Source organism: Nuphar pumila, chromosome 9 (genome assembly GCF_984573655.1).
Source record: "Nuphar pumila chromosome 9, dmNupPumi1.hap1.1, whole genome shotgun sequence".
Taxonomy (NCBI): Eukaryota; Viridiplantae; Streptophyta; class Magnoliopsida; order Nymphaeales; family Nymphaeaceae; genus Nuphar; species Nuphar pumila.
In genome coordinates, this window is record NC_143257.1 from 68,122,601 (window position 1) to 68,143,851 (window position 21,251).

Consider the following 21,251-nt stretch of genomic DNA (forward strand, 5'->3'; position numbering starts at 1 on the left):
TGAAATTTATGTTCCAAATGTCCTCTGTTTGAATATGAAATGTTGTGATTTTTAGGACAACATTTTTACCAGTTTTGCATTTTTCATCTTAGGCTTGTGTTTTTGTATTTTCATCTGTTCTTCTGATTTAGGCATGTAATGTCGCATTTTTATCCCTGTTTCTGTTGACCAAATGCCAACAACTTATAAATGAAAGTTGTTCTTGCATATGTCATTAGTTCCCCATTAAAATTTCGGGAGTTTTTATGGTTGGCTACTATTTTTCATTTAATTTTATATCAGAACAGGTTGATTTTATCGTTGTTAGAACCAAATTCCCGTTACCGAACTCACCGTAGTTCAAATCTCGGTACTGTAAAATCCAAAATTGTTCATTTTTATGTCATTTAGCAGTATGCAAAATATCAGATGTTTCTATGGTGGAACTTTTGTATTAGCGCATTAAATACTATATGTGGTTCGGGCCCGTATGCGAAATTCGCCCATTTTAGGATTTTCTTTAAATTTTCGCATTTAAACCATATCATTTCGTAAAATTTAACATTCTAGGCTCTTTATAAGGGTAGAGGGATGTTTCACACTGAATTTTACATTATTTGAAGATCGTTTGAGGCTTGGTTTAGCCGTATCATTGAAACAGGGTCTCGCGGGACCCTGATCCAAGCGAAATTTGTTATTTTGGATGAGTTGCAAAATGTCAAATTCTGATTTTACAGTCCTAAGGTGTTTAGCAGCATGTCATCATGTCTCATCTTGCATTTAATCATCATTTGGTCCAATTCAAATTTTAAAATCTCGAATATTACCAAAATTTCCTTCAAAAACCCTGATTTTAAAGGTGTAATTTCAAAATTAGGGGTATTTCGGTCATTTTGACCATAATTTCGAATTTCAAACTATTTCTTACTGGATTTTCTTGCATTTACATCATTTCAAATATCAAGGAAGTGTAAAATAGGGTTTATATCCGACTAAATCCAATAATCTCAGGATATTATTGGAAAATCTTGGAAAAACCCACATATTTGAACTAACCTCATTTCAAGTTTGGCAGGGACATTCAAAAGAAGGAGCTGAAGTCTGCAATTTCCTTTTATTTTATTTAATTAGTGATGTAATAATGTAAATTTTGGAATAAGAGATTTAATTTCTTGCTTAGATTAGGATGCATATCATATAGTTTGAGTTTCCGCAATATCCTGATTATGTGATTCATGCATTTTACTTCAAAATCACTATGGATGAACACGAATGGCACGTGCGCCAACTCTTAGGGAGTTGATAAACTCGGTAGAGTCCATATTTATGGCCCTAGTCGAAATATGGACGAGACCCAGATTCAGCATCTTCCTACCAGTCACACTGAGCCTACACTCTTAGGCTATCTTCTAAAATTTCACTGCATGTCTTCAATTTTATAAAATATTTTAGAATATTGTCCTTCGATTTTCAGATATTTCAAGGACAATATTCTCAGGATTTCAATTTCCTAAGTTTTGATTTTCCTTCTCCAAAGAGCTTTCCAATGAATTTCAATCGTTTTCCAAAGAAAATTTTTAAAGTTAGAATTTTCCTGACAAATGTTTTCCTTTTCAAATGTTCATCTTTTCTCAAGAACTCTTTCCATTTTCTCAAAATTTTCATCCATTCATGAATTTTCTCAAACCTTTATAAATTTTTTCGAGATTTCAAATCCTTTTCATCAGAGTTTCCTGAGAGACTGATTTCCATCTTTTTCTCGAGAAATATTTTCCAACTCCAAAACATTTTCTGAGCATACATCATATTTTCCCAACTTGCATTTTACAAAATTTCATAGCACATGCTTGAATTCTCTATGCATTTAGGATAGAACACGATTTTGGTAATTCAACTAAGTCCAGCACTTTTTTGGTCCTTGGTTCGATTACCCTTGTTAAAAGTGGCAGAAATGGTTGAACCTCGTACCGACAAGTCAAGCCCCATCCCATGGATTTTCCTGCTATTTTCAAAAATGGAGGTGAGTATTTCAAAACAATTTTAAAAATTTTCGGTCAAGTTTGACTCGCGAAAGCATATTCCTCTCTCTTCCGCAGGGAAGGGAAGACGGAAAAATTTTGTGACGATAACAGGTTTGGCGACCGTGATTTGACTTGTCCTTGTCTGATCAAAAGTGTGCTTTACTTAGTTTAATTATTGAAATTGTGTTCCCAAAATGTCAACTCTTTTACTTTCTGATATCATGCAAACCTAGGAGCCTAGATTCTGATCTAGCTGACATTGACTGCATATAGACTAGGCGTGGTTTGGTAGGACTATATTGAGGAGATATTTTCATGTTCACATAGACTTAGGTCTAAACACAACTCTCCTCAATTTAGGATCTGAATACAAACAATGTATGCTTCTTCAAAAGTTTTCAAAAATCTATCTCCCTAGGACTTAGAACCCTCTATTTCTTGCATGTGATCATTTTTTCAAACCTCCCTTACCTACTTTTTACCTGGTCTTCACGTTGCTGGGCTCTCTTCCAGAACCCTAGTTCGGGACAGAGCCTCACAACTGGGTCACTTATTTGGGTTAACGCCCCCCTACCACGTACCTCGGGCCACGGTCTGAAGTATATCGGTAGGCGCTCAAGGATGTTGGAAAACCTTACCTTAGAACCAGAGTTGAAATTATATGCCACGTACCTCATATTTTGATTCGAGTATATCGACATAACTGGATTGGACAAAGATGATGTGAACCTAGAGTTAGGATTAAGGTCCTACAGCTGTTTTCAAAATGCTGCATCTAGAGTCAGCCTTTTAGGGAGTGTTGTATGTGCATAAATGTTTGTGCAGGATGTGACTGTTTGTATGTTACCTTTAGTTCTCTTATATTTTCCCTAAATTTTTTTTTCCAAATATCTACATTCTCATTTCTTCTTTTATTTTCTCAAACCCTGGATGATTTTCCTAAATATCCAATTTCTTTTAAAACTCCAAGTGATTTTTCATTCTCCCGTTCTACTGGATCTCGAATTTTCAACTGCATTTTATATCTTGCCTGCAATTTTCAAAAATTTCCTATATTTTCCTAAGTCTCATTCTGAGTCTTTTTTTGTTTTCAGTCTGATAGCATCCAGTCAAGTCGATTTTATCTTTCCTGAAGGTCACATCTCCTATAAGGTGCGACAAGGTCGTCCTGAACATTGAGCCCTTAACACCGTAACTTTCATTCCCCGGTGGTATTATTCATGGCTCAAAAGCTTTTCTCGAATGTTTCCGAACCAGTTAAGCGAGTGTGGATTAGAAGTGGCGTCAACAGTCGGAAAGAAGACAGTGAATGGCAACCTGATCCACGCAATGGCAGAGCGATGGAATCCATGGACATGCACTTTCTGGTTCCCATGGGGAGAGATGACCATTTTGATGGATGAATTTTCAGAAATTATGAGATTACCAAAACTAGCCGGTCAACCAGGAGATCCATTAGAGCATCAATTTCTGATCAATGTCAAGGGTTTGGACCCCCGAGACTCCTTAGCTCTTATGACTGGCCGCCGATCTTGGCCCCTGATCCAATTAGATGGAAATGAATATGTCAATCTGCTTGAGTTATACCATCAATACGGGACCTTCGTTGAAGTCAGCTCGCTATCAAGAACAGCTAGAGAAAGGATTCAGAATGCAATGGTGCTATGCACTATAGGATTAGCCCTCTTTCTAGATGTACAAAACTACATGGATATCCGAATAATCCAGCTTATGAGAAGATGGGGAAGTCGACAAACCAATCGTCTTTCCATAGCCATGGCAGTGCTCGCTTTCCTATATCGAGGTTTGACTGATTTCTCACTTGGAGAATCCATTCTCGTCAAAGGATGCATCTACGCACTTCAATCCTGGTTCTTCCAGCACATTCCAGCCCGAGCAAGCTCTTTCAAATACAATGGTCAAGAAGTTCTCCCAGTGTCGCAGTACCGGTCCATGATTGACAACATTTCAGAAGATGACATAGTCTGGGACTACTTTGATCGACAATTGTCGCCTCTTAGATATACGCATGCTTATGGCAAGCGATTCAAGTTGCTCGGACCATTCTTCTGCACTTACTACCAGCCGGAGCGATGTGTTCGACAATTCTCCCAGAGGCAGTAGTACGTCGAAGCACGACTATTATCAGGAGCTATGGCAAAATTCGATCTCACTTCCGCACAATGGTCTGGGGGCATTGTAAACATCCCAAATTTTCATTCACCTCTCCGACATTTCCACCAAGCATCATCATCCAACCTTTAAAATCGCCGAAGGGAAAAATGGTCATTTTCTGAGCTCGAAGCTCGCAGAAAGTCCAGATTGCATCAACAACTCTCAATTTTTCTCTATTTTTAGCTCAAATGTTCAAAGTTCTATTCTTGACAAGAGACGGGAATCTCCAAATCCTGATTCAAGATTACATTTTATAAGACATGTTATTGCATAGCATTGCATGAGCATTTCATATCACTACACTGCACAGCACGTCATTTTGAGGTCCAGAACTCTTGATTTCAAAATTTTCAATCCAGATTAGAATTTCAACTCTTTTCAAAATCGATTTCAAAACCCTAGGTCTTCAAAATTATCAATTCTTCCCATTTTACCCCCAGGACTCTGAATTTCAAAATATTTTCTCAGGAAAACAAACTGGATAATTTTCGATAAGGATTTTGATTCTAGCCCTTTCATCTCAGATTTTGCCCTTTTGTCAACAAATTTCAAATATCTTCCTTTTACAAAATCGCCCTGCAGGGGCCAACTCTTTTCAAAATTTATGTTTTGCCAATTAGTCCAGATTTTATGAAAATTCCAAAAAGAGGTTTTACTGTCTTGTCCTTATTTCAATAAAGAAGCAATGTGGGGCCCACACTAAGGTGGTGTCACATAGGCTTTTCTTTTGAAAAACCTAAATTTTGAAAAACCCAAAAATATAGGAGCCTTGTCCTTGGATTGGTGCCACTTGTCTTTTTCTCTCTCCTCCTATTTACCTGCCATGTGTCAGCGTGGGGTTCACCTAAAGGTGGCGCCACATGTCATTTCTCTGTCTTTCCATTTCTTTGCCAAGTGTCAGTGTGGGGCCTCTTTAAAATGGCGCCACATGTCCATCATCTTCACCCTGTGCCATGTGTCACTCCCATGCCACCCTGAGATGCCACGTGTCATGTGTTGTCTTGTTCAGAAAAAGTAAAGCTCGTCTCCCCTGAGGTGGCGCCATTTGAAGTGTGTCTTTTGTAGAGACACGTGTCAATCTCTCCCTTCTTCAGAAAAAGCGGACTGACACATGTCTCTCCCTACTTTTCTCAGAAAAGTAGGTGACACATTTCACTTTTAGCTTCCTTCAGAAAAAGTAGAGGACGCATGTCACTCTTGGCTTTCTTCAAAAAAAGCAACTATTCAAACCCAGGCTGAGGTGGCGCAAATCCTGAACTTTACCTTTTCTATCTGGTCTGGGATGGCGCCACATGTACTTGTCCCTCCTTCTCTTCCCTCCGCCACGTGTCACTGCAGGATCTCCCAGAGGTGCTGCCACATGTCCACCCTCCATTCCTCCAGAAGCCAGCATCATTTAAATTTCAAATCCAACCTTGAGGTGGCGCCATTTGAGAAGACTCCTCCAGCTAGCTGACACTTATCAAAAGCAGAGCCATCCTGAACCGCCACGTGTCCAAATCCCCCTGCATTAGAAAAAATGGAAGCAACCCTCCTGTGAGGTGGCGTATTCTGCTTCCTCTGCTCCTGTCCTCCTGCCACATGGCAGTGTGGAGCCACCCTGAGGTGGCACCACATGTCAGCCCCTTGCTCCCTCCAGAAAAAGCAGAAATTTGAATATTCAAACTCCTCTGAGGTGGCACCTTCTGAGCCCACTGCCCTGTTCTTCTGACACGTGTCAGTGGAGAGCCACTCTGATGTGGCGCCACATGGCTTGCTCCAACTTCTTCTAGATTCAAATCTCAAACTCCTTTTTGAGGTGGCACCATTACAGAGCTCTCACTTGGCTTCACTTTATTATTTTATTTTTTATTCAAAATAAACCCACCATGAGGTGGCGCCATATGAGAAGCCCAGAAAAAGTAGATTTCAAATTTCAAACTCCCCTCCTGAGGTGTCTCACCCACAAAATTCCCATTTTTTTATTTTCTCAAAATTCCACATGGCATGCCCTGAGATGGAGCCACATGGAAGGCTCAGATTAAGCTTGTTTGAAATTTAAAATTCTCCAGAATTACTATAAATACCCTAGCCCATGCCCAGTACAAGCGGAGCTCTGGTTTGAGAACTGAACTTCAAAATTCCATTTTTTTCTTTCTTGGTTTCCTCTGGATTCACACCCCCTCTGGAGCCCATTATCAAGGTAGCCGTTCATTTCGGGAGTTCCAAAACTGCAGGAGAACACAAGGTAAACCCCTATTCCAATCGATTTTATCATGACATTGCCTTTGGTTTGATTCGTATTGTCGTTTTGAAGAAAGAGCTCATCCGATGGATGGATCGAGCTATTCTCATAAAATGATGTATATCAAAAATATTTTTTATGCTTCCTTGATTCAAACTTTTGCATTTTATCATGTTCATGCATTAAAATAGGGTATATTTATATTTTATTTCTTTAAAATAGCATGCTCTATGATTTTTTTTTATGTTTCATGCATTCAGCATCATTTAGGTCACTCTCTGTTTTTGTCAGTCAGTCCACACGTCATTTCATGCATTTATTTTTCGTTAAAAATTCTGAGAAAATCATAATATGCACCCTTGGGTGTCCCTAACATTCTTCCAAAAAATCTGAATGATTTGAATTTGTTTACTGTGGTAAAAGTTCAAAATGGTAGGTCAGGTTTTATTGCCCAGGATACGTTTTTAAATTTTATCTCCGACTTGTAAAATCGGGATCTCTCTCATATGAGGTCCAATTTTTGTCCAAAAGATGTTATGACCTCAGGATGATGTCTAGTTTTTAATCTGATTTTCTCAGATGTTTCCAAATTTTTTTGTTATCTGACAAAAATCCGAGAGTTTGGGACATGTGTGAGAGCCTGATTTGGGCCTCTGAGACTTTGGATCAACTAAAGTCGATGGGTTCTCTTTGGGTATTGCTCCAAATCTGAATCTGTAAAAAGTGAATGTCATGTTAGGTATGTCCTTTGTTTTCATCTGAAAGCTTATGATTTTTAGAATAGTTTAGTATCTGTTTTTTATTTTTCTTGCCAGTCTCCTGTTTTCTGATATTTATCTGCTCTATTGATTTAGGCATGAAAAGTCGTATTTTTATCTCTGTTCCTGTTCATCAAATGCCAAAATCATAAAAATAAAAGTTGTTCCTGTGTGTGTCTTTAGTTCCTCAGTTAAATATCATAAATTTCTATGGTCAGATGCTATTTTTTATGCAATTTTACATCGGATCAAGTTGATTTTGCCTCCGTCAGAACCAAATTCTTGTTACCGAACTCACCGTAGTTCAAATTCCGGAGCTGTAAAAGACAAAATTGCTTATTTTCATGTCATTTAACAGTCTCCAAAATCTCAGATGTTTCTATGGTGGAATTCTTGTATTACTGCATTAAGTGTTACATTTGGTTCGGGTCCGCAGGCGAAATTCACCCATTTTAGGATTTTCTATAAATTTTTGCATCTAAATCATGTCATTCCGTGAGTTTTAGCATTCTAGGATGTTTATAAGGTCAAAGGAAGGTCTCATACCTAATTTGACAGCATTTGGAATTCGTTTGATGCTCGATCTAGCCATATCATCAAGATAGGGTCTCGCGGGACCCTGACCCAAGCGAAAATCAAGCGAAATTCGTTATTTTAGATGAGTTGCAAAATGCCAAATTCTGATTTTATAGTCCTAAGGTGTTTAGCAGCATGTCATCATGCCTCATACTGCATTTCATCATCATTTGTTTCGATTCGAATTTCAAAATCTCAATTTTACCTTCAAAAAACCCTGATTTTAAAGGTGTAACTTCAATATTAAGTGTATTTTGGTCATTTTGACCACAATTTCGAATTTCAAACTATTTCTTACTAAATTTCTTGCATTTACATCATTTCAAATATCAAGAAAGCATGAGAATAGGGTTTATATCCAATTAAGTCCAAGAATTTCAGAATATTATTGGAAAATCTTGGAAAAACCCACATATTTGAGCTAACCCCATTTCAAGCTTGGTAGGGACATTCAAAGGAAGGAGTTGAAGTCTGCAATTTTCTTTTATTTCATTTAATTAATGATGTAATAATGTAAATTTTGGAATAAGAGATTTAATTTTCTGCTTAGACTAGGGTGCATATCATATAGTTTAAATTTCTGCAATATCATGATTATGTGATTCATACATTTTACTTCAAAAGCACTATGAATGTACACGAATGGCATGTGCACCAACTCTTAGAGAGTTGATGAACTCGGTGGAGTCCATATTTACGGCCCTAGTCGGAATATGGATGAGGCCCAGATCCATCATCTTTCTACCAGTCACATTAAGCCTACACTCTTAGGCTATCTTCAAAATGCACATCATATTTCCCATTTTCAAAATATTGTGAATAACTCAAATAAACTCTGAACATATTCATGGACACAGTCCGAATATGCGAAGGATTTACTTTGGCTTAATACACATTTTTTTAATAAATTTCACGGAAAATCTTTTCAAAGTGCATCCATTCATTCAAATCATCTGCATCATGGCATTATCTGCTTTTCTCAAGAAAATTTCATTCTTTAGAAATCAATTTCTCAAGATACTCTAAACATTTTCAAAGTTGGATTTTCCAAGTCAAGTTTTCCCGTGATTTTCCCTAAAAAATATTCTTTCTTAAGATTTTCAGAAGGAATTTCTCACCTTTCTCAAAGATCAAAATCGATTACCAAGTGTTTCAAGGCTAAGATTCTCAGGATTTCAGTTTCCCGAGTTTTCAATTCTCCTTCTCCAAAGAATTTTCCAATGAAAGCTTTCAAAACTTGAAGCTTTTCCTGACAAGCATTTTCCCTTCAAATGTTTACTCTTTTCTCAAGAATTCTTTCCATTTTCCCAGGATTTTCATCCATTCTTGATTTTTCCAAAATTTTATGAACTTTCTTGTGATTTCAAAACTTTTTTTTATCTGAGTTTTATGAGAAATTGACTTTCACCTTTTCCCTGAGAAATATCTTTCAAATCCAAATGTTTTCTGAGCATACATCATGTTTTTCCAACTTACATTTTCCAAAATCTCATAGCACATGCCTGAATTCTCTATGCATTTAGGATAAAACACGATTTTGATGATTTAACTAAGTCAAGCACATTTTTGGTCCTTGGTTCGATTACCCCTGTTAAAGGCGGCAGGAATGGTCGAACCTCATACCGATAGGTCGAGCCCCATCCTATGGATTTTTCCGCTATTTTAAAAAACGGAGGCGAGTATTTCAAAACAATTTCCAAAATTTCGGTCAAGTTTGAATCGCGAAAAACATTTTCCCCTCTCTCCCGCAAGGGAAGGGAAGACGGGAAAAATTTTGCGACGATAACAGGTTTGGCGACCGAGATGGGACCTGTCCTTGTCTGATCAAAAGTGTGTTTGACTTGGTTCAATTATAGAATCTGTGTTCCCAAAATGTCAGCTCTTTACTTTCTGATATCATGCGAACCTAGGAGCCTAGATTCTGACCTAGCTGACATTGGTTGTATATAGACTAGGCATGGTTTGGTAGGACTATATTGAGGAGATATTTTTATGCTCACATAGACTTAGGTCTAAACACAACTCTCCTTAATTTAGGATCTGAATGCTAACAATGTATGCTTCTTCAAAGATTTTCAAAAATCTATCTTTTTAGGTCTTAGAGCCCTCTATTTCTTGCATGTGATCATTTTTTCAAACTTCCCTTACCTATCATTACCCGGTCTTCACGTTGCTGGGCTCTCTTCCAGAACCCTAGTTCGGGACAGAGCCTCACAACTAGGCCACTTATTTGGGTTAACACCCCTCTACCACGTACCGCGGGCCACAATCCGAAGTATATCGGTAGGCGCTCAAGGATGTTGGAAAACCTTACCTTAGAACCGGAGTTGAGATTATATGCCATGTACCTCGGATTTCGATTCGGGTATATCGGCATAACAGGATTGGACAAAGATGATCTGAGCCTAGAGTTAGGATTAAGGTCCTACAACTTTTTTTTCAAAATGATGCATCTAAAGTCAGCCTTTTAGGGAGTGTTGTATGTGCATAAATGTTTGTGCAGGATGTGATTGTATGTTATTTCCTCATTTTATCATATTTCCCAATGTTTTTCTAAAATATTAGGCCTTTTTCAAAATATCCTTATTTTCCACAAGTTATTGTCTAAAACCCTGGACGATTTTCTCAAATATCCAATTTCTTTCAAAACTCCAGGTGATTTTCTATTCTCCCATTCTACTGGATCTTGAATTTCCAGCTGCATTTTTATCCTGCCTGCAATTTTCCAAAATCATATATTTTCTCTCATTGGATTTTCAATCCTTTTGTCTATTTCAAAATTCTTCACCTTATTTTCCTCGTGCATACCTTGATTATTGCGGTGGAAATTGTTTACCCACTTGCCTTCTCTTTATTCTAAATCCGTTTGCGGTTTGTTTTCCCAAGAGATGTCTCTTTCCTTCAAAAATGGTGTTTTCCTCGTGGTTGACGACCTCGCCTAGGTAACAAGGCACATTTTTCGTTGTTTATTTCTCTTACAAAGAATAACAACATAATTGTCGTGATTTCAGCGGCGATTCCATCCCTAGTAATGGAATATTTTTCCAATTGTCTACCATATCGTCAATAATCATTTTTCTCCCAATCCAAAATTCCCTGAGGGTCTAATCAAGACTTTATCCTACAGAGAGCATCTGCAGCATTTGATGGTTAGTACAAGGTCAGGAAGAAGAACCGCATCACCTCAGTACTGCTTAGCCTCAGAAGGAGAAATGGATCCCCCGGAAGTCAAGATCAGCAACAAGAGGAGAATGGCGTAGACCCGCAAATGTATGCCATGTTCTGGAAAATGATGAACAAGATGATGAACGAGCAGCCCGGGACCAGTTCAGAAAAAAATCCATTTAGAGAGAAGTTCCACCGGCACAAGGATAAGAAGGCTTCCAAGAAGCAGGTTCAGCCAGAGGAAATTTCAGATGAATCAGAATCAGCAAAAGACACTGATGAAGAGTATGAGGTGCCTCCGTCATTCCAGAAATATGGCAGAAAGAGCTGCAAGCCAAAAAGCCAGGTCGCAGAAGAACCCCTGCAAGCACAGTTCAGGGAAATGGTCAGAGTTGTTAAAGATCTGCAAGCCCGTGACAATGGCAAGAAAGTCTTTACCAGTGAGGATTTTTATGACGGTTTAGAAGGGGATGAAAATCTGGAGAATTTGCCCAGCAAGTTCATCAAATTCGATGGTTCTGGCGACCCGAAAGCCCACCTCGCCATGTTCTTCACCGAATGCTCCAAATTCAAGAGAGACAATAGGGCCATATTTCTCTGTTTTCCTCGTAGCTTAGAAGGCACTGCCGCCAAGTGGTACTCCGAGCATATCAATCCAATCGAGCTGCGAGAATTCGATAAGGTGGTCAACCTATTCATCGAATAATTCTTAATCAATACTGAAGCGCTACCAACGCTAAATCACCTCTGTAATCTGAATCAAGGAGATAGTGAAAAAGCCAGGTACTTCATTCGCAGATGGAGAGAGACCTGCAACAAAATGAGGGATTCTATATCAGAAAGGCATGCTTTGTCGCTGATCCTCAATAATTTTTCGCAACCTCTGAGAGGATTAATATCTATCTCACCCTCCAAATCTTTCATTGAACGAGCCAAATGGCTCGAAATGGGAGTGGAGAATGGGGTCTATAAAGGCATTACCATTACAAGAAACAGTCAAGATGCCAAAAAGAAGGCTCACTTCACTTTTGCGGCTAAATCTTTCAATAATAGCAAAGGCAACAAGAATGATCAGGGCAATAGTTTGGAGAGAATCAAAAGGCAAAAAGGGAAGGACATCAACAGTGATAAACCTCTCCAATCCAGCCCTCAGCATCAAAAGAAAGATCAAGAAAAATCAAAGCGCAAGGACTGGAGAACTGATCGAGAATTCACCCCTCTGGATCAGACACTCGAGAGTATCCTCGAGTATATGCTTGCGAAAGACATTGTCTGGTTGCCTAAAGTCGATGATCCTCCAGCAATTATGGGCAGATTCAAAGAACAATTTTGCAAATTTCATCGAGCAGTAGGGCACGATACAGAAAACTGCTTCGTCCTTAAGAATATTGTTCAAGACTGCATTGACAAGAAGCTCCTCATTAAAGATGAAAAGGAGGACTAGTCATCCTGACTAAGATTTTTTTTCACAATCATTCCAGAAGACGACGATGCCGACACTTTCCCATTTCTCATCTTGCTTTTTCAAGAGAATAATGTAATCCCATTCTCTTTCCTTGATTTTAAAGCATCAATAAAGTCATCGAATTTTTTTTCAATACCTTGGTGCCATCTTATTTACTTCTTCTTTCTTTTCACAATGTCTCTCTTGTGAGGAATGATCTTGAGAACGCCCATCAGTCAAGAAGCTTGTCGCCTTATTCATCAATTATTCTTCTTTTATTCAAAATTCTCCTCCCTAGTCACACGGGCATTTTTTTGAAAATTTATCTTTACATCCTGTATGCAGGCAGGATAAACCAATCTCTCATTTTGCATATATATGCACTCATTTCTATTAATTTTGCATCAATTTGCATTCAATCATATTCATTTGCATTAAATTTACATCAACATTCCCCTTCAGGTTAAGGGAAAAACCTGAATTATTTTCCATAATTCTTCAATTTCGACCCTCGGGTCATTCAATTCTTCAATTTCGACCTCCGGGTCACCCAATTTCCAATTTTCAAATTACCAAAATTCTCAATTTCGACCGCCAGGTCATCCAATTTCCATTCCCCGTTCAGGATAAGGGAATAATCCTGAAACCATTCATAGAAGCGATCCAACTCTCTATAATGGTCCTTGTTCTTCATTGAACTGATAGTGTTCCAAGTGAACTGATAGTCGTTCTTTATTGAACTGATAGTGTTTCAAGTGAACTGATAGTCGTTCTTCCACGAACTAATAGTGTTCCAAGTGAACTGATAGTCGTTCTTCATCGAACTGATAGTGTTCCAAGTGAACTGATAGTCGTTCCTCCTCGAACTGATAGTGTTTCAAGTGAACTGATAGTCGTTCTTTATTGAACTGATAGTGTTCCAAGAGAACTGATAGTCGTTCTTCATTGAATTGATATTGTTCCAAGTGAACTGATAGTCGTTCTTCATTGAACTAATAGTGTTCCCAAGGAAACCGATAATCGTTCTTTAATGAACTGAGAGTGTTCCAAGTAAACTAGTAGTTGTTCTTCATTGAACTGATGGTCGTTCTTCATTAAACTGATATTGTTTCAAGTGAACTGATAGTCGTTCTTCATTGAACTAATAGTGTTCCCAAGGAAACTGATAATCGTTCTTAATTGAACTGATATTGTTCCCAGCGAACCGATGGTCGTTCTCCCTTGAACTGATATTGTTCCCAGCAAACCGATAATCGTTCTTAATTTAACTGATATTATTCCTAAAAATGGTCGTTCTTAATTGAACTGATATTGTTCCCAGTAAACTGATAGTCGCCTCCTTTGGGGAAAGGAGAGGATAATTTTCGTCACGGATGTATTGAGCCAGACCTCAAACACTCTCTTTTACCCAGGATTCCAAGAATATGTTGTCAATTTGTCAATCAAATTACTTGTTGATTTCAAAAACTTTATTATACAAATCTTTACCTCAGTTTACCTTTAGCATTACTTCCAAAAGAGTGAAGCTTTTGCGAAAAGAGATTCAAAATTCAAATTCCTTTTATTGGCCAACCAAAAGGATGAAGGATAAATCCTCGATATGGCCAGAAAAGAAGATTCAATGTTATTGCAAAGCCATAGAAGATTGATATTGATTGCAGTTATGGCACATCTCTAAAGATTATCCTTAAAAGACAAGGCAATGGAAATATCCTGAGTGGTAGAAAAGAGAGCATTTACCGAAACCTTGTCTCCTCAAAATCACCTAAGCTGCAATTAAATATCCGCAAAAGGGATCTCTCAATTGTCATCAAGATGAAGGTGAATTAAGTGAGTAGACCCCCGGGGCCAAAGAAGATTTGAAATATCTCCAAGATGACGAAGTTTGTGACGGATCCTTTCAGGGAAAGTCCAAAGCACTGTCGAGATGAAGGCAGATGCAATGAACCTCCCGAAAACCCTAAAAGATATTTAATTTCAAGCTATCATCCAAAGATCTTTAAACCCATGAGCCAACATCATCCAAAAAGGATCGAAACATCTCCAAGTTGAAAGAGTTTGTGACGTATCCTTCCCAAAAGAGAGAGAGAGGAAAAAGAAAGAGAGAAAAAGTCAGAACATCTCCAAAATGAAGGGGAATGTAGCCAAAACCCAAGAAATCCAAAAGAGTGGAGAAAGATTATAATGAGAGAAGCTCCCAGGATATCAAACTGCCAAATTTATCAAGAATCTTCTTTAAATTTGTGAAATTCTATTATCAATACTCTTTCATCAATTGCTTTTATAACATCAAATTCTCTTTCCTGTTCATATCAAGGAAATTGATAGTTTCCTCGAAGAAAGTCAATTGCAAGCAATTTGGATTTCAAATTTTGATTCTACGAAGTGAATCTCGTTTGGGAGTAATGCTTCAGGTAGAAAAGGAGGAATATTTTTTTTTGCAACAATGTGCATCAATTTCAAATACTTTGAATCAACAACAGAATTCTCAACATTTTGACAATATTTTCTAGCTATCCTGACGTGAAGTGAGAGCTTGATGTTCGTCTTTGATACATCTTGACACCAATTTTAAATCCCTCTTGAGGACTTGATTCCTTCCCTTCTTCGAGAGCGTGAGCTCTCAGATTCACACACTTCCTGGTGTCCCCACTGTCTAACCATAGACAGTCCCATTTCGGTTTGAGGTCGAACCACCAATCATTTTCTCGCATAAGGCAATTTCAAAAGCTATTTAGTCTTAGCAATGAGACACCCAAGATCAACCCCTTTTCAAGCTTTAGGGACCCCATTTTCCTTCCTTTTGCAAAACCCCTATCGGATTTATTGTGCAAAATCCGAAGGTTCCATCATACCATTTCATTTTCCGCCCGATCAGGATAAGGGTACAAACCTAAGCCTTCTTTGATGAGGTGTTTCATTTTTCGCCCAATCAGGATAAGGGTACAAACCTGAGCCTCACTTGATGAGGTATCCCATTTTCCGCCCAATCAGGTTAAAGGTACAAACCTGAGCCTCATTCAAAGAGGTATTCATTTTCCGCCCGATCAGGATAAGGGTACAAACCTGAGCCTCCTTTGATGAGGTATTTCATTTTCCGCCCAATCAGGATAAGGGTACAAACCTGAGTCTCCTTCAAAGAGGTATTTCATTTCCCGCCCAATCAGGTTAAGGGTATAAACCTGAGCCTCACTTGAGGAGGTATTCCATTTTCCGCCCAATCAGGTTAAGGGTATAAACATGAGCCTCACTTGATGAGGTATTCCATTTTCCGCCCGATCAGGTTAAGGGTACAAACCTGAGCTTCATTCAAAGAGGTATTCATTTTCCACCCGAACAGGATAAGGGTACAAACCTGAGCCTCCTTTGATGAGGTATTTCATTTTCTGCCCAATCAGGATAAGGATACAAACCTGAGCCTCCTTTGATGAGGTATAATCAGGTTAAGGGCCAAACCTGAGCTTCATTCCATACGAGGTATTTCTGTCCTATCCAAGTTAAGGGCAAAAACTTGAACTTCACTCTCATAGAGTGAATCTTTCCTCTTCATCCTCCATTTCATATCTACCAATCTTCACTGGGCTAATATCTCTATACCCAGTCAGATCCTTCTAACTAAGGCATTGTTTTTAGCCCAAATTTGGTGTGTTTTTCTTTGCCACTAAGCTCGGCCACAAGCCGGCTTAGTAGCAAAGAGGGGCATCTGTAAACACCCCAAATTTTTATTCACCTCTCTGACATTTCCACCAAGCATCATCATCCAGCCTTTGAAATCGTTGAAGGGCAAAATGGTCATTTTCTGAGCCCGGACCTCGCAGAAAGTCCAGAGTGCATCTACAACTCTTAATTTTTTTCTATTTTTAGCTCAGATGTTCAAAGTTTTATTCCTGACAGAAGACGGGAATCTCCAAATCCTGATTCAAGATTATATTTCATAAGACATGTTATTGCATAGCATTGCATAGCATTGCATGAGCATTACATATCACTGCACTGCCCAGCATGTCATTTCGAGGTCCAGAACTCTTGATTTTAAAATTTTCAATCCAGATTAGAATTTCAACTCTTTTAAAAATCGATTTCAAAACCTTGGGTCTTCAAAATTATCAATTCTTCTCATTTTACCCCCAGGACTCTGAATTTCAAAATATTTTCACAGGAAAACAATCTGGATAATTTTTCATAAGGATTTTGATTCTAGCCCTTTCATCTCAGATTTTGCCCTTTTGTCAACAAATTTCAAATATCTTCCTTTTACAAAATCGCCTTACAGGGGCCAACTCTTTTCAAAATTTATGTTTTGCCAATTAGTCCAGATTTTATGGAAATTCCAAAAAGTGGTTTTACTGTCTTGTCCTTATTTCAATAAAGAAGCAATGTGGGGCCCACACTGAGGTGGTGTCACATAGGCTTTTCTTTTAAAAAACCTAAATTTTGAAAAACCCAAAAATATAGGAGCCTTGTCCCTTGATTGGCGCCACTTGTCTTTTTCTATCTCCTCCCATTTACCTACCATGTGTCAGCGTGGGGTTCAGCTAGAGGTGGCGCCACATGTCATTTTCTCTCTCTTTCCATTTCTTTGTCAAGTGTCAGTGTGGGGCCTCTTTAAAATGGCACCACATGTCCATTATCTTCACCCTGTGCCATGTGTCACTCCCATGCCACCCTGAGATGCCACGTGTCATGTGTTTTCTTGTTTAGAAAAAGTAAAGCTCGTCTCCCCTGAGGTGGCGCCATTTGAAGTGTGTCTTTTGTAGAGACACGTGTCAATCTCTCCCTTCTTCAGAAAAAGCGGACTGACACATGTCTCTCCCTACTTTTCTCAGAAAAGTAGGTGACACATTTCACTTTTAGCTTCCTTCAGAAAAAGTAGAGGACGCATGTCACTCTTGGCTTTCTTCAAAAAAAGCAACTATTCAAACCCAGGCTGAGGTGGCGCAAATCCTGAACTTTACCTTTTCTATCTGGTCTGGGATGGCGCCACATGTACTTGTCCCTCCTTCTCTTCCCTCCGCCACGTGTCACTGCAGGATCTCCCAGAGGTGCTGCCACATGTCCACCCTCCATTCCTCCAGAAGCCAGCATCATTTAAATTTCAAATCCAACCTTGAGGTGGCGCCATTTGAGAAGACTCCTCCAGCTAGCTGACACTTATCAAAAGCAGAGCCATCCTGAACCGCCACGTGTCCAAATCCCCCTGCATTAGAAAAAATGGAAGCAACCCTCCTGTGAGGTGGCGTATTCTGCTTCCTCTGCTCCTGTCCTCCTGCCACATGGCAGTGTGGAGCCACCCTGAGGTGGCACCACATGTCAGCCCCTTGCTCCCTCCAGAAAAAGCAGAAATTTGAATATTCAAACTCCTCTGAGGTGGCACCTTCTGAGCCCACTGCCCTGTTCTTCTGACACGTGTCAGTGGAGAGCCACTCTGATGTGGCGCCACATGGCTTGCTCCAACTTCTTCTAGATTTTTAGAATAGTTTAGTATCTGTTTCAGATTTTTCTTGTGAGTCTCCTGTTTTGTGATATTTATCTGCTCTATTGATTTAGGCATGAAAAGTCATATTTTTATCTCTGTTGCTGTTGATCAAATGCCAAACTCATAAAAATAAAAGTTGTTCCTGTGTGTGTCGTTAGTTCCTCAGTTAAATATCAGAAATTTCTATGGTCAGATGCTATTTTTTATGCAATTTTACATCGGATCAAGTTGATTTTGCCTCCATCAGAACCAAATTCTTGTTACCGAACACACCGTAGTTCAAATTCCGGGGTTATAAAAGACAAAATTGCTTATTTTTATTTCATTTAGCAGTCTGCAAAATCTCAGATGTTTCTATGGTGGAATTCTCGTATTACTGCATTAGGTGTTACATTTGGTTCGGGTCCATAGGCGAAATTCACCCATTTTAGGATCTTCTGTAAATTTTCGCATCTCAATCATGTCATTCCGTGAGTTTTAGCATTCTAGGCTGTTTATAAGGTCAGAGGAAGGTCTCATACCGAATTTGACAGCATTTGGAATTCGTTTGATGCTCGATCTAGCCATATCATGAAGACAGGGCCTCGCGGGACCCTGACCCAAGCGAAAATCAAGCGAAAATCGTTATTTTAGATGAGTTGCAAAATGCCAAATTCTGATTTTATAGTCCTAAGGTGTTTAGCAGCATGTCATCATGCCTCATACTGCATTGCATCATCATTTGTTTCGATTCGAATTTCAAAATTTCAATTTTACCTTAAAAAAACCCTTATTTTAAAGGTGTAACTTCAATATTAAGGGTATTTTGGTCATTTTGACCATAATTTCGAATTTCAAACTATTTCTTACTGAGTTTCTTGCATTTATATCATTTCAAATATCAAGAAAGCATGAGAATAGGGTTTATATCCAATTAAGTCCAATAATTTCAGAATATTATTGGAAAATCTTGGAAAAACCCACATATTTGAGCTAACCTCATTTCAAGCTTGGCAGGGACATTCAAAGGAAGGAGTTGAAGTCTGCAATTTTCTTTTATTTTATTTAATTAATGATGTAATAATGTAAATTTTGGAATAAGAGATTTAATTTAGTGCTTAGACTAGGGTGCATATCATATAGTTTAAATTTCTGCAATATCATGATTATGTGATTCATGCATTTTACTTCAAAAGCACTATGGATGTACATGAATGGCATGTGCACCAACTCTTAGAGAGTTGATGAACTCGGTGGAGTCCATATTTACGGCCCTAGTCGGAATATGGACGAGACCCAGATCCATCATCTTTCTACCAGTCACATTAAGCCTACACTCTTAGGCTATCTTCAAAATGCACATCATATTTCCCATTTTCAAAATATTGTGAATTAACTCAAATAAACTCTGAACATATTCATGGCCACAGTCAGAATATGTGAAGGATTTACTTTGGCTTAATACACATTTTTTTAATAAATTTCACGGAAAATCTTTTCAAAGTGCATCCATTCATTCAAATCATCTGCATCATGGCATTATCTGCTTTTCTCATGATTTTCTCAAGAAAAATTCATTCTTTGGAAATCGATTTCTCAAGATACTCTAAACATTTTCAAAGTTGGACTTTCCAAGTCAAGTTTTCCTGTGATTTTCCCTAAAAAAATATTCTTTCTTAAGATTTTCAGAAGGAATTTCTCACCTTTCTCAAATATCAAAATCGATTTCCAAGTGTTTCAAGGCTTAGATTCTCAGAATTTTAGTTTCCCGAGTTTTCAATTCTCCTTCTTCAAAGAATTTTCCAATGAAAGCTTTCAAAACTTGAAGCTTTTCCCGACAAGCATTTTTCCTTCAAATATTTACCAATTTCTTAAGAATTCTTTCCATTTTTCCAGGATTTTCATCCATTCATGATTTTTCCAAAATTTTATAAACTTTCTCGTGATTTCAAAACTTTTTTTTATCTGAGTTTTCTGAGAAATTGACTTTCACCTTTTCCATGAGAAATATCTTTCAACTCCAAATGTTTTCTGAGCATACATCATGTTTTTCCAACTTACATTTTCCAAAATCTCATAGCACATGCTTGAATTCTCTGTGCATTTAGGATAGAACACGATTTTGATGATTTAACTAAGTCAAGCACATTTTTGGTCCTTGGTTCGATTACCCCTATTAAAGGCGGCAGGAACGGTCGAACCTCGTACCGACAGGTCGAGCCCCATCCCATGAATTTTCCCGCTATTTTAAAAAACGGAGGCGAGTATTTCAAAACAATTTCCAAAATTTCGGTCAAGTTTGAATCGCAAAAAACATTGTCCTCTCTCTTCCGCAGGGAAGGGAAGACGGGAAAAATTTTGCGACGATAACAGGCATATCATTCTGCCCGCTACGGCTGGGATTCCTTTGTTTCTCTCAAATTCTTTCCTGGTCCTAAAGTGTCTGTTGATTATCATGAATGGTGGCAAATTGTTTGTCCTCCACTTCTTTGTCAAGATCAATAAAAGTTCAAAATTTGTTATTCCAATAAAATTTTCTCTCTTTCTATTATGGTTTGACGACTTCGCCTAGGTAACAAGGCACATTTTCGTTGTTCATTTCTCTTTCAAAGAATGACAACACAATTGTTGTGATTCCTGCGATGACTCAATCCCTAGTAATGGGATACTTTTTCAAATTGTCTATCATATTTCCAACAAATATTTCTTCCAAAAACCAATTCTTTCAGAATCTAATCAGGTCTTTGCCCTGCAGAGAGCATCCACAGCATTTGATGGTTTGGACAAGATCAGGTAAAAGAACAACAACATCTCAATACTCATCAGCATCAGAAGCAGAAATGGATTCCACCAGATCCATCAGGAGTCAAGAACAACAGCAAGAGGACGATGGCATAGATCCACAGATGTATGCCATGTTCCAGAAGATGATAAACAAGATGATGAGTGAACAACCCAGGACCAGTTCAGAAAAGAATCCGTTTAGGCAACAGTTCCATGGTCGCAAGGATAATAAATCAATCAAGACTTCCAAGAAGCAAGTTCAGACAGAAGAGATCTCAGATGGGACATAATCAGCGGAAGACACCAATGAAGAGTATGAGGTGCCTCCGACATTCTAGAAATATGGCAGGAGGAGCCGCAAACCAAAGAGTGAGGTCGCAGAAGACCCCCTGCAAACACAGTTCAGGGAAATGGCCAGAGTGGTTAAAGATTTGCAAGCCCGCGACAAGGGCAAGAAAGTCTTCACTAGCGAGGACTTTTATGATGGCTTAGAAGGTGATGAAGACCTGAAAAATCTTCCCCAAAAGTTCATCAAGTTCGATGGTTCTGGCGACCTGAAAGCACATCTCGCCACATTCTTTGTTGAGTGCTCAAGGTTCAAGAGGGACAACAGAGCACTGTTTATATGTTTTCCCCGCAGCTTGGAAGGAGTTGCAGCTAAATGGTATGC